Genomic DNA, 14127 nt, shown 5'->3' on the forward strand with positions numbered 1-14127 from the left:
ATAAAGCTTCATGTGCCTTTTGAAGAAGGTTGGGCTTTATCCAAAGGCTGATGAAACACCCTCGAAGGCCTTCACTCAGTAGCTATCATTTGAGGTCCACTTCTGTTTCCAAGATCCCGCATAATTCCACCACACTCTCTTACAGCGAGAACCACCCAGAACTCTTAGTCTCACCACATGCAAAAATTCCTAATGTTTTTCTCCTGCAACAGAATTTAATTAGTCTAGAAAAGGAAACTCCTGATGTCTAGAACTTTCCCATCCAGTTAGCACGTTCAGCCTTCCCAAACTATTCATTGCTACGGTATTTCCTGCCTCCTAACTCAATAAATAGAGTTCTTCTGATCCACCAGAGCTAGAAGGAAAGATGATAATTGGCCGACACCTAGAGCATGAACCCACAAAGCTAATCTGTCTCCTACAATGTGTTTCTCTCCTAAACCACCCCTATTACCTTTAGCTTTTTTTCCCTTGAAGCAAGAGCTTTCATGTAACTTGAAGCTATTAAATGGAATTATTCCTTCGCAGGGATTGCTAGTGCTGGGTTAAATTCAAAACTATTCTCTCTTTAACAGTTTAAAATTACAAATATATTGTGCCAGAATCCAACTTTAAAAGCATACCTTCATGGGTCATTTAAAAAAAAAAAACAACTGAATATAAAGTGTGTACTTCCCAAGTGTTTCTCCTTCTGGACAAAGAGAAAATTTCTAACGAGAAAGTGAAAAATGCCTCTGGTGTGAGACAATCCAAAACACACACACACACACACACACACACACACACACACACACACACACACATTTCTGTACTTGAAGATTGAAGTAATCGAGAAAGAGTTGTCTAAAAAGGGTAGTGGAATGTCTGAACAAATAATACCCTGAATATTTCAAGTATCACCCAGGAGGGAAGTTCCGCTAGCATATGCTGCAATTTGCCACAGGCAGACGAGAGGCTCTAACTCAGAACAGAAGCTGGGCTCCCACCTATAAAAATGCTACGAGTCGCGGCAAGCCCTGGCTAGAATAATGATACATGACTTGCGGCTGAAAACACTCCGCAGCTCAACAGATGGCTGTCTTCCGGGGTTGCAGGGAGGCAGGCGATGGGCAGTAGTGCCCTGAGCAGGGCAACGCCTCCTGATGAGGAGAAAGTCGGCGGCGCTGGGGTTCACCAGCCCAGGGAGATGGCACGTCTTTTGTGAAGAACGCCATTTTCTGGGCGTGCCCTGCAGACATTTCCACAAGACACAGCCCGAGCTGCTTGCTTTGTTAAGGAAGCCTATCAAGGAATTCATAAAGCAAGATCTGTTGGTGCGAGTGGAATTCTTATTCATGCACTGAGAGATGTAGATCTCTTTGTTTGTGTCTTCGCATTCAGAAGCTAAATCTTGTTACTGTACATCTAGATTCAAACTTGAGAGTTATCTATAGCCCTCTGGCCCAGACTCCTTATGTCTCAGCCGTCCCAGAGAAGAATCACCCCATTAACTGTTAACTGACAGTGAACCCCTGCATGGTCCTGTGCGCAGGGTTACTATTCACCTGGACAGGCTCGGCAGCGCAACCCAAACACACCCAAAACTGAGCCCCTGCCCTCCCTCCCACACCCAGTTTCCCTTTTCCGTTGTCCAAATGGCTACTGGTAACCATCCGCCCTCCACTGTCCAACCCGCGCCCCGGCCCCGAGTCATCTTTGCCTCCTCCCATCCCTTAAATCTGGGGCCAAGGTCAAGGAACAAGCCCTGCCACAGTAACAAGCTAAGTCCCTGTCCTCTCTGCCTCTCTCCAGCTCCACAGCCACCTCCCAGGTTCAGCACACCATCTCAACCCTGAATCATGCAGCCCACAGCCAGAGCCATCCTTCCCAACACAACTCAGGTGGAGTTTCTCTTGCTCCAAACCCTTCCAGCGGCTCTCCATGGCTTTTAGAGCCAAGTCCAAAGTCCTCACAACGGCCTTCTGGTTCTGGTCCTTGCCGTTACCAGAACCCTTACCTGCTCGCCCTGCTGGGCCCCACCTCCCTCTCTCTCCTCTAAACAGGCCAACATTATGGGACTTCCCCAAGGCACTGTGTTCCCTCTTGCCACCCAGCCTTTGCATGTGTTGTTCCCTTTGCCCCAAACAAGCATCCTCCACTCAACTCCACCTTGTCCTTGAGCCTCAGCCCAGCATTCTCTACCAAGAGGAGAGATTTTTCCTTTATCTCCCAAAACTCCATGTAGGTGCTCTCCTACATGGTCTCGTAAACTTCGTCCACGACGTCACAGTACTTGTCCGCATTGGTGTCTGGGTCCCATCACTACTGCATTCCAAGATTTAGGCATGGAACTTGGAATGTACTTGTTGAATAAATGTATGGATGTACACTTCTTGAATGACTGAATGGTATACTAAATAAAGTAAGCTTTTGATTATCTTAGCCACTGATAGCATATAGCATACCCCTTGGCTTCCCTACCACCACACTTGTCTTTCTCTGACCTAAGAACTGATCTGCTCCCTGGTTCTTAACTTGGTCAGTCCCTCCTTAGACCTCCACACCTATGTATGGGTATGAGATTCCTGCTATCTGACCCCTGACTTTCCCCTGGCATCTCTGATTCAGCCTACTTTCTTGCTCCCCCATGCTACTTTTGGTAGGACCAGCCTCACAAAATCTAATTTTTGGCCCCAGTTGTCCATGCCTGGGACAGTTACCATCCCTACTGCACCCGCCCGTGAGGTGAGGCGTCAGCCATTTTAACAAACATCCATTGTTTCTGGAGTCCTCAAGACTCAAGCAACATTATACTATTTTTTGTTTCCTTAAATCATGGCTATGATGTTGGGACAGGACACGCACAGCTCCGTGGACAGCTGTATGCTTTGCTGGGCTACAGTCCATGCCGATTTACTCAGCCATCCTTTCCCCATAGGTGCCTCCAAGAGCCACTGCCACGCCATGAGGAGCCCATTCTGTTTTCCTGTTGGAGAGAGTCATGGACACATCACAGAGGTACAGAAATCCATGGACACCAGCACTCGTAATCCCAAGGAATTTTCCTTGTAAACCAACTCTTGTGGGACAGTGTGAAGGAGGGTCACGTCACGCTCTCTCTGCAGAGGGGCCTCTGTCAGCTTCTTGGCCTCTCTGCAGGGCATGCCTAATAGCTCCATGCACCATCCCGCTTGCTGCCAGCAGTCAAAGGGCAACATTATTAGGACACTGCAGCTGAGCACCACTGGCCTAGAATATTCTCATGTGACACTTACGTGCTGAGTCCTCACTCCAGCTCCCTGAGACCATTCTCATCCCACCTCTCCAAACACCATCCTCTGCCCCTTCCCTATTTCCCACTTACTTTGGCCTTAATTTCTGCCACTCTGGTCTTGGCACTGACATCATTGTCTTGAACCTGCCTCTGTTCCCCTGAATTTGGTGTCTGAACACAATACTCTGAGTGTATAACACTTAGCTTCTCTCTATGATTCTGACCGGCCCACCTTTCAAATTAAGATTCCAGCCCCCTGGCATCCACCCAGCCTAAGGCCCTTTGGAAGAGGAAGACAAGGAAATGATAGACTCAAACAAATAACCCCCTGGCATTTCTAAACGGGCAGCACACTTCCTGTAGATTGTTCTTCATAAGGACCTCCTTATCCTGGACTTTGTAGACTGGACCTGAGACTGGGGCTACATTGTAACTAGTAGAATGAACCAGGTGGATTTTGAAAAATATTCTCTCTCTTATTTATGCCACCTCCAGCTACCCGGCTGTCTTTCTTTAAACCATTTTTAATCTGAAAAGCAAAAAATTCTTGAAACACACAAGGTGGGACTGCAAATACCATATTGGGTATCACAGAAGTGTGGGCCAGCCTTTAAGGAGGAAGCTGGAATCTTGGTCTCAAAAGCTATTAAAAGCCATCCTTTTTCCAATCCCTTCACCTGCCTACCTGATTGCTTTTAAATGAAGATGCAAGATCTCAGGGAGAAGAGGGTGCAGAAAATAGAGTGCCATTTTTTTTCCTCCACTATCTCCCAGATAATGATGTGGGAGCGTCCACAGGTATAGATAACCAGTGTAAATTAAAAGCTTAACTGGAACCCTATAAGAGACCATCTCTGCTCCCTCTTGTCTACTCCCATTCTTACACAATGCACAGTACAACTTTGAGAGAAGGCCAAAAAAATTATCTCTAGAAAACTCAATTGCTATAACCAATTATTCAGTGAGATGTCCTTTGTTAAGCCTCAAGCCCTTGATTAGCGAGATTAATTTAAAGAGATTTCTCCTTCTTCCACTTAATGCTGAGCTATATCAAGTGCTGTCTTAACTTATCCTGGTGGTACGAACCTCCAAGGGCTGAAAGGGGTCTTGGATGTATAATGGAATTGCCATTAAATCAAATCTGCTTCCAAAAAGAGAATAGGAGGCAAGCAGCATGGCCGCCCCATGGCTGGACTCATCCCCCGCCACCACAATCACCAGTGACAACGTCAGTGACATTTTCCCTTTTGGCTGGGGTCGAGCAGTCATACATCAGAAAATAAATATTTCCTTCCTCCCGTGCTTTCAGATAATGGTCAGCTGCAAAAATATTAGGTCTGCAGTTTAGAAGAAACAAATGACCTTGAAAATCCAAGACAGACAGACTTAGTCATTTTAAAAATGATCTTAGGGGCAGTACTTCGAGACAAATACCATCCACGGTGTGATTAGCTCCAGCGGAAATCTAAGCCATGAAACTCATAACACAAAGCCAAACGTTCTGAAGGATTTACTCAGTGAATTCAGAACTTGAGAGAAAAAATATTTTTAAAAAATCATAAAAATCAGGTCACAATATCAGCCCCTCATTCATGTTAGGAAGCATTAAAAGATAAAATGCTAGAGAAAGTACCTTAGTCTTCATGTCACTTGATGTGGCTGTTCTGTCCATATCTCTGCATATTTCCACAATCAGAGCCCTGGTGAGGAAACAGGCAACCATGAGATCCTTCCCACATCCTACTGACGGATACTTGATGAAAAGGTAAGTCTCTTCCATGGAAGGTTGAACTCAGATACCAGCATTCAAGTTCATACAGATAAAGGTGTGACTTCATTTTAAAATGGCAGCCGTAATATGGGTTGCGAGTGTGTGAGTGTGTGTGTGTGTGTGAGTGTGAATGCTCTCACTAGTGACAGAAAAAAAGGGAGATGAAGAGAGGGAGAGAGGTGGGAGAGAGGGGTGGTGAGGGAAGGAGGGAGGAATATCTCAAAGCTTTCTTGTTGCAACAGCTTTACCTCCTGCAAAATACCTCTTGGAGTCCCCTGAAGTACGCTCCTTCTCACGTGAGCTTTCTTCAGAGATTTCAGTTGCTGGCCACCAAGAGATGCCTGTTGATACCACATACCTTCCATGTGTCCTTGTACTGTGGTTTGCATTTTCCTGGGTTAAACCACACCTTTGGACATTTACTATTTATTTCAACAAAAATTCAATTCTTACAAACGAGCCAAGCTCCCAATGGTTTTGTGACTATGGAATCTTATCACACAAAGTACAAAGCTAGAAATCACATCCTCAGTTTTCTTTTTTTAATTTTCATTTATTTTTGAAAGACAGGGAGAGACAGCACGAGCAGAGGAGGGTCAGAGAGAGAGGGAGATACAGAATCCGAAGCAGGCTCCAGGCTCTGAGCTGTCAGCACCGAGCCCGACACGGGGTTCAAACACACGAACTGTGAGATCATGACCTGAGCCGAAGCTGGACGCTTAACTGACTGAGCCACCCAGTTGCCCCACATCCCCATTTTTCAAGAGTTAGTTGCAAAACAGCTAAAAAGAGCTAAAGTCAAATCTCTCTGTAGAGAAAGAAGCAGAAGAAGAATTCCACGAACTCACTGGGAGAATGAAATTGATGTCAAAGACCCCCCTCACGGCTACTCTTTAATACTTAACACCCATACCTTTTTCCACCTTCTGGAAGTTCTGATGATTTTGTCTGACTTTGGCAAGCAGTTGGGGGAGCTAAGTAGATTTCGCTGGATGGTAGAGATAGGAAAAGGCAATTGGCTGGAATCTTTGAGGCCCAAACAAGAAAACTGTGAAGAACACGCTTCCTGTATCCTCTTTCCTGTGGAAATGAAAACAATACACTATCAAGTACATCAATTGTAGTGGATAAGTGACATTTAGGAACAATAAATAGCATAAACAAATCTGGCAGAGATTATTCTTTATCACGCTTGGTTCTTTATGTTTGGGCCAAAAAAACCAATCCTATTGCTAAAAACACGGGGAACTTAGAATATGGGAAAAGATGTCTTATATGGTGTTCTTCCCCGTAATGGTATTTTCTGCAATCAGATATTTTCTGGTGCAATGTTTAAATGCTGCAGTACAGAGGACCTTTTTCAAGTACTTAGCAAACACATACACTGAAACCAAAGCTGGCCATGTCCCCCGCTGAAGGTCCAGCTGGTGCACTCAACTTGTACGTAACTTTGTCATATGAAGTGAGCAGTTAAAACTGTAACAGGATGTTAAGCAGGACTTTTCTTAGCTTGCCAAGATAAAATGCAGGGTGCCCAGTCAGACCGAATTTCAGATAAACAACAAATGTTGCACAGGACATATTTACACTGCAAAAATATATATTTGCTAAATAATGGCAACCTTAACTTCTCCTTTATCAAAGAGGCAAATGAAGCTCAAAAGCTAAAACCATTGGGTTACAAACACCCCAAAATCCCTAAAAAGAGCACCTCAACATCCCCTTGCCTTTGGTTTGATTCTGCCTCAGCCTTTGTTTTACCAACATTACAGCCATTACTAATCTTTATTATATTACTTCTCATGTAATGTTTATAATACTATTGTTGTAATAATATTTTATAATAAGGTAGAATTGAGGTCTTATAATTCTTCATCCTGTTCTGCACACTGCTGCCCAACTAAGCAAGACAACGTGTTCATCCCTTCAGGATGGGGCCACATCCTATTCATTTCTGTTTCCCCAGAACCTTCTTGAGAACACACAAAGGTGTGCAGTATATGTTCACTGAGGTAAAAACATTTGCTTATGGCCTTCTATTCCTTCCAGACTTCTCTTCCTGGCTTTTGAGGGTTTTCCTAATCAGGCCTCAGCTGAATAACCTTATTCTTCATTTCCTCTCAAGAGCCTCCATGTTTATCAAGCTTTTGTTTTTGCTGGGTCTTAAATGTGCTCTCTTCATTCTGCCTGTCTGCTTGTGCTAACAGAAAAGCCTGTCTTGCAGGGCCTTCCCTCTGTTCCCTGAAAGTCTACACAAACTTTACTGATGATCCAGATCAAAGATGCCATTCTTCAAGAAGACACCTTTGATTATTTCATCTAATCCCACCTGTTTCACATACCTTCCATTTTGGAAGGTAAAGCATGACACAAAGTTCTGCCCTCAATGTTTGCTAATCCTTTGGTCTGTGTATTCAGCTGCCCTGTTCCAAGGTCCCTGAAGTCAAGGGTTGTGTGCTAAATGGCTCTTGTCTGCCCACCCCTGCACTTAACACAATGCTTGTGTTACTGAAAATAATAGGGTAATATTTCCATAGGACCTTCTATCAAATCACTAGAGTGTAATCCATGGCTTAAATCTCTCAAAAATGGGTACCTGGGTGGCTCAGTTGGTTAAGAGTCCAACTCTTGGTTTTGGCTCAGGTCATGATCTCATGGTTCTTGGGATGGAGCCCTGCAGCAGGCTCCATGTTGACAGCACAGAGCCTGCTTGGGATTCTTTCTCCCTCTCTCTCTGCCCATCCCCTGCTCACACGCATACTCTCTTTGTCTTAAAATAAATAAATAAACATTTTTTAAAACTCTCAAAACTAGCTAAGGAATATGGGACTTTGATCTTGACCCTTCCACAAGGGTTCATTGCTTTAATAATTTTTTAAAAATGACATCTCATCTTGACATCTCATCTCTGACAATTGGATGCTGAGCATGTTCAGGTTTATCAGATATTCACATTTCTTCTTCTTTCACTGACCAGTTCAAACAGTGTATACTGCTGCATATTCTGGTTTGGGTTCATTTTGCATCTGAGCTTGGGATACAGGTTGGGGAGCAAATAGCCTACAAGTGGCCATTGAAGTAATGGTTTTGGATAGGACAGACCAGGGAATATGGTGGTATGACACCCCAACTGGGCTTGTCAAAAATATGGACTTTCATAGTTAATTTTTCAGAATTATCTCTTGAGCAATCTCGAAGTGCACCAGAAATGAGCCATTTAAAACCTAATCTTAAGCCCTCTGCTCATATTTGATGTTACAGGATTTTGTTGGGATATACTAAATCATGTTTCCAAGAATCAAACATATTGGTAAGTGGGAAATTTCCAGAAGGCAGTATCAATAAAGCTGTGTCTGCCACTCCAATTTGACACTGAGAGATAGAGACATATCTGGCAAGGGATAGTGGCTGCATTGGGTTCTGGGTAGAGCTGATAATGGTCCAAAATAATGAAATTGTAGCATCTGCTCTGACTGGGTATAAATTGTTTAGAGCAATTTATCTGGCTCCTGAGCCAAAATCAGCATTACCCACTGCAGATTAGAGAGCCAGAAATGTTGACATAGAGTTCACCATTAAGCAAAACAAGGCATGTTGTTGTAAGTCAAACAGCCATCAGATGAGCTGTGTAAGGAAATAACTTTTAGAGATGCTAAAGGGTCAGGAGATACCATTAGCCGCTTCACTGTGACAGAATATACCAAGGTCATGAGTACAGGCTAGTGTGCTTGACTGATAGAGCCAGACCCAGGGGGTCCTAACCCTGCTGAACACGTAGGCTTCTGCAAGGAGGACTGATGATGCGTTATCCGCCTCTGGCTTGAGGATCGTGCAAGTTAGGTTTGTTCCTCCACATCTCAAGAGAGAAGGTCAGAGGATGATGGTAGAACTCCACCGTTGTGGGACCTCATTCCAGCTCTGACATCCTGGAGCCCGAATAAGCAGAGGGGTGGTGAGGCTATCCAATGATGCTTTCCTCACTCCTAAGCACTGATGGTCAAAGTAATAATAATGGCTCTAATGATGATGACGACACAATAGTTAACAATGAACAAGCCCCTTCTTAATGTCAGGGACTGTGCTTTAATACTTAACACGACACCATAAGGTAGGGTGGAGCATTTAGGAAGTTACTCACGGCTTGGAATAATCTTCTGGGCGACCTTTCTTATCTCCAGAACTTCCTCAGGATGCAGTTAGCAGCAGCATCCTTGCTATTTTAGAAGCATCATTCACGTCTAGCCTCATGTGTAATAAACAGCATGGACTCAATCTTTGGCTTTATTCTTTTCTTCCTTATTTCTTCCTTTCCAAAAAGATTGTAGATAAGATTTTAGATTTTGGATATCTGTGTAGTAGATTAATGCTACGAGTGAACTCCATTAAATGCCGGACACCCAAACTCAGTGCACTTGCGAGATTTAAGGAGGATAGTCTGGCAAATAAACCGACTCGTTCCTCTGGATCCCTAATTAGAAAACCTGGCCCACTACGTGGGAACCACTCTGACATCTTGGAAGGACACCGAAGACTCCCTGTTGGTGTGGTTGTGCTATTCTCAGGTAGCTATTTTTATAATTAGCTTTTATCCTGAATGATAAATGGGAAAAGAAATCCTTGAACTTTTACGCCAAACAATTGTCAAGTTTTGTTTTACCATGGTGACTCAGAGAATTACAGTTATTTTGTGCTGGCCTCAGAAGTCTTCATTCTGTTTTGGAAAGTAAATAAGTGAAAACAAAGCTCTTCTCTTCTCTACCAAAGAGACTCTCAGTGTTCTTAGGATATGATCAACCCATGTTATATGGTAATTGCTTTCTTTTCCATAACTCTTCATTAACTATCAGTCTGAGGTCTTTGGACCATTAGTTAAAAGCTAGGAATTTAGCAGTGAATTCGTTGGTAACTTACACTCCCTTTTCCCCCCTTTGTGATCTGGCTTTGTGGTTTAGGCATGCAATATGTTAAAGTAACAGTGATCATAAAATAATAGCAGTGAAGAAGGCTTGTGAACTAAGTAAAGCCAATTATTCAATAGACGTCATAGAAAATGGAAATCAGAAAAAGACCTCATTCATTCAGAAAGCTGCAATGGATCCTATGTGCCAGATACTGTGATGCCCCGTTGTTAGGATGGAGGAACAGGAAGTCACATAGAGACAGTGACATGTGGAGAGAACACGGGCCTTGGATGCAGTGGGGCTGCCATTGGCTGATGCTGAGGAATCGGTGAGAGCTGGCTTTACACCAGCTACTGACTAGGGTCCTCCCTGCATTTCAGAGTCATACCCTTGATTTCTTGTAGCTGTATATTTTGAGGTATTTGTAGATTCACACATAAGAAATAAAAGGAGGTATCTGTATACACTTAACCCAGTTTACCCATTACCAAAATACAGTATGACATCAGAACCAGGAAACTGACATTGATTCAATCTACCAACCTTTTGCAGATTTCACCAGTTTTACATAAACACACGTACAGTCGTGTATGTGGGTGTATTTAGTTCCATGCAATTTTTCACATATGTGGATTTGGGAAAATCTACACACACAGCTGAGATCCAGAAGCTCCATCACAAGGACCCCAAGGACCTTTCATGCTACCCTTCTACATCAACGGCCAACTCCCTCGCTCCCAACCTCTGGCAACTTCTTTCCATCTCTATGATTTTTTTTTCCTTTCAAGAATGTTTTATAAATGGAATCATATAGTGCAACCATTTGAGACTGGCTTTTTTTCACTTTGCATACTTCACTTGCAAGCTTCAAGAATCTGTTCATTATTATTCCTGCATAGTATTCTGTGGTATGGATGCACTGCACTTTGTCTAACTAATTCACCCACTGAAGTGTGTTTGTGTTGTTTGCAGGTTAGGGCTCTAGCAAATAAATAGAGCTGCTATGAATATTCACACTCAGGGGTTTTTTTTATTTAAAAAAAATTTTAAGGTTTATGTATTTTTGAGAGAGAGAGAGAGACAGAGACAGAGCGTGAGTGGGGAAGGGATAGAGACAGAGACACAGAATCTGAAGCAGGCTCCAGGCTCTGAGCTGTCAGCACAGAGCCTGATGTGGGGCTTGGACCCAGGAACCATAAAATCATGACCTGGGCGGAAGTCAGATGCCTAACCAACAGAGCCAGAGCCACCCAGGTGTCACTACTTTTAGGTTTTTATGGATGTATAAGTTTTCATTTTTCCAGGAAAAGGTGCATGTCTGGGCTGTATACTAGGTACATGCATAGTTTCATAAGAAATTTCCAAGTTATGTTCTAGAGTGGCTGTGCTACCTTGCATTTCCATAGTGAAGCATGAAGGATCCGGTTTTCTTCACCCTTGCTAGCACTTGGTGCTATTCCTGTTGTTTTTATTTTACTCATCCTGATTGGTGCATAGTTATACTTCATTGTGGATTTAATTTGCATTTCCCTAATAGCTAATAATATTTACTATACTATCATATACCCGTTTGCCATCTGTATAGTCTCTTCAATGAAATGTCTGTTCATGTCCATTGCTCATTTCCTAATTGGATTGTTTAATTTTTACTGTTGAATATTAAGAGTTCTTACACATATTCTAGATGCAAGTCTTTTGTCAGGTATGTGGCTTGCAAGTATTGCTTCCCAGTCTGTAGTTTGGGCTTTTATCCTCTTTTTTTTTTAATTTTTTATGTCTTTTATTTATTTTTGAGAGACAGAGAGAGAGAGAGAGCATGAGCAAGGGAGGGTCTGAGGGAGAGAGGGAGGCACAGAACCAGAAGCAGGCTCCAGGCTCTGAGCTAGCTGTCAGCACAGAGCCTGACGCGGGGCTCAAACCCACGAATCGTGAGATCATGACCTGAACCAAAACTGGATGCTTAACCAACTGAGGTACCCAGGCGCCCTTTATCCTCTTAACATAGTTGAAGAGAGCCAAAGTTTTTCATTTCGGACAAGGTTCAACTTACCAATCTTACCTTTTATGGATTGGGCTTTCCATATCAACTCACTCCTAGACACCAAAATAATTTTTCACAAGCCATACAATCCTAAAACTTTTCTCTTATATTTTAAGAGAAGTTTTAGAGTTTTACATTTAAGTATATGATCCACTTCTAATGAATTTCTGTACCAGATAGGAGGCTTAGGTTGAGGTTCATTTCCCCCCCATAGATGTCCAATTGCTCCAAAACCTTTTGTTGAAAAAACTCTTTTTCCCCATTGCCCTGCTTTTGCAACTTTGTCAAAAATCAGGTAGGCATACTTCTGTGGGTTTATAACTGATTCTCTATTCTGTTCCATTGATCCATGTGTCTATGCCTCTACCAAGACCATACCATTTTGATGACCAAAACTGCATAGTGAGCTTGGACATTAGCTATAGTGATTCCTCCCACTTTCTTCTTTTTTTCCCAAAAATATATTAGTTATTCTGAAGTCCTGCACATTTTCAGACGAGATCAGGCGCGTTCAAGGTGGTATGGCCATAGACTAAACTCCTGCACATTTTCATGTAAATTTTTTAATAAGCTTGTCTATGCCTATTAAACACCATGCAGGGATTTTTATAAGGGTTGTATTAAACCTATAGATCAATTCAGCAAGAATTGACATCTTTGTTATGTTCGAGTCTTGCAATGCATGAACACCATCTTGATTTTAATTGTTCACAGCAGGATTCTTTGCCTCAGCTCCTGGGCTAAAATGTCCCCAGGGCCCACATCTTCTAAAACTACACCTGAGCTTACCCTAGTCTTTGGACCCAGAGCTGTCTTCACCGGCACTCTTCTCTGGTGCAATCCCCTGTGATTTGGCTGCTATCTATAGCGTGACAGCAAAAGTCAGAACTCGTTTTTGAATCTTATACCTATCAGGTGTTAGTGGAATCACTGCATGCCTCAATTTCCGCATCTGTGGGACAGCTGTACCTTCCTTCGAGCATCTCAATACCTAGCCCTGAATGGGGGCTGTTTCCCTACCCTCCCACATGATGCTACTGCTTACCAAGGTCAATGGGCAGTTAGATTTTGGCATCTTATGTGCCAAGCTGCAAAACATCCTTATTAGTAATATTTCACCTACTTTAATTCATCATTTCTGTTTATGGTAATCACTCTGGACCCTGATTCCATCCACATTTTTAACCCAGGCATTGAATAATAATAGCAAACAAGGCAGAGGGACATGGACTGAGTTTGACAGACTACTAGAGAAGTCTGTTCTCATTAGGTCATTTGGTTGCAGTGACAGAAACACATTTCTGAGAAAACAGGCAAAGGGTATGCATTAAAAGAGCGTCAAAAAATCATCCCCGGGAGCAATAGAACCAGGCAGTGCCAAAATCAGGAATATGGAGGTCTGGCCTAGGAGGCTGGCTCTGGAATCAATACCCTGTAACCATCATCTGTTTGTCTGTGTCACTCTATTCGAAATTTGAAGAGCTGGGGGCAAGGTCTTCTTGGCTGAGTCCAGGTATGGTGACGGGCTCCTGGCAGTAGAAGGATGGATTTGGCTGACAAGACCTTCAGCATATGTTACAGAAGAATTGCACCTGCATTTCCCATCCACCCAATCTTCCCATGGTAGAAGAGAGGCAATGCCCCCAAATAGAATCGCAGTGCTATCAGGTAGGAATGTGAGTACTTGGATACAATGAAGAGCCAGACATTTACTCTACTTTTTTTTTTCATTTGATAGGGATTCACTAGTTAGCACTCTCTGGCAATGGCCATTCAGCCAGAAAGAAATCCACTCAGTTATACAGGCCTGTAGATCTACCTACCTCACTGAGGATGTTAACATACTGATACACCATCTTGCTGAAATGCAGGTGTGGGAAGCTCATGGCATTCCGCGAGTCTACTGGAACCTACTGGATCCCAACTTTTGTATTGTGCTACTGGTTGCATAGTGACCTCAAGTCCCTAACTTAACCCAGTACTCAAAGTTTCTCATTGATAAAAAGGGGCAATGGTTCTAATCTTACACTTCAATGGGTTTTTAAAATAAGTACCTTATTTGTTACCTATGTCCTACTTATAACCCCAACTGGCTCCTTTCAGGCACAGAGATGAAGTGGCACTCCTTCAGTTCTAATTACTTTCTTTAAAGGATTGGAGG

At 43.0% G+C, this 14127-nt stretch overlaps 2 long non-coding RNA genes across 4 annotated transcripts in view; both read right to left on the reverse strand.

The window, feature by feature from the left end:
• Nucleotides 1-2900: 2900 nt before the first annotated feature.
• On the reverse strand, nt 2901-5352 carry LOC115292887. The gene is made up of 3 exons (XR_003909205.1): nt 5273-5352; nt 4887-4953; nt 2901-2965 (listed from the first exon to the last, which is right to left on the reverse strand). It is a non-coding gene; the product is annotated as an uncharacterized LOC115292887 (long non-coding RNA).
• A 590-nt stretch (nt 5353-5942) lies between these two features.
• Nucleotides 5943-14127, reverse strand: part of LOC115292886 — a 95393-nt gene continuing 87208 nt past the window's right edge. For all 3 annotated transcript variants that reach the window (XR_003909202.1, XR_003909204.1, XR_003909201.1), the window contains one exon: nt 5943-6104. This is a non-coding gene — a long non-coding RNA (uncharacterized LOC115292886). The remainder of the gene's footprint in view (nt 6105-14127) is intronic.

The sequence above is a fragment of the Suricata suricatta genome, chromosome 5, assembly GCF_006229205.1.
Source record: "Suricata suricatta isolate VVHF042 chromosome 5, meerkat_22Aug2017_6uvM2_HiC, whole genome shotgun sequence".
In the NCBI taxonomy this organism is placed as follows: domain Eukaryota; kingdom Metazoa; phylum Chordata; class Mammalia; order Carnivora; family Herpestidae; genus Suricata; species Suricata suricatta.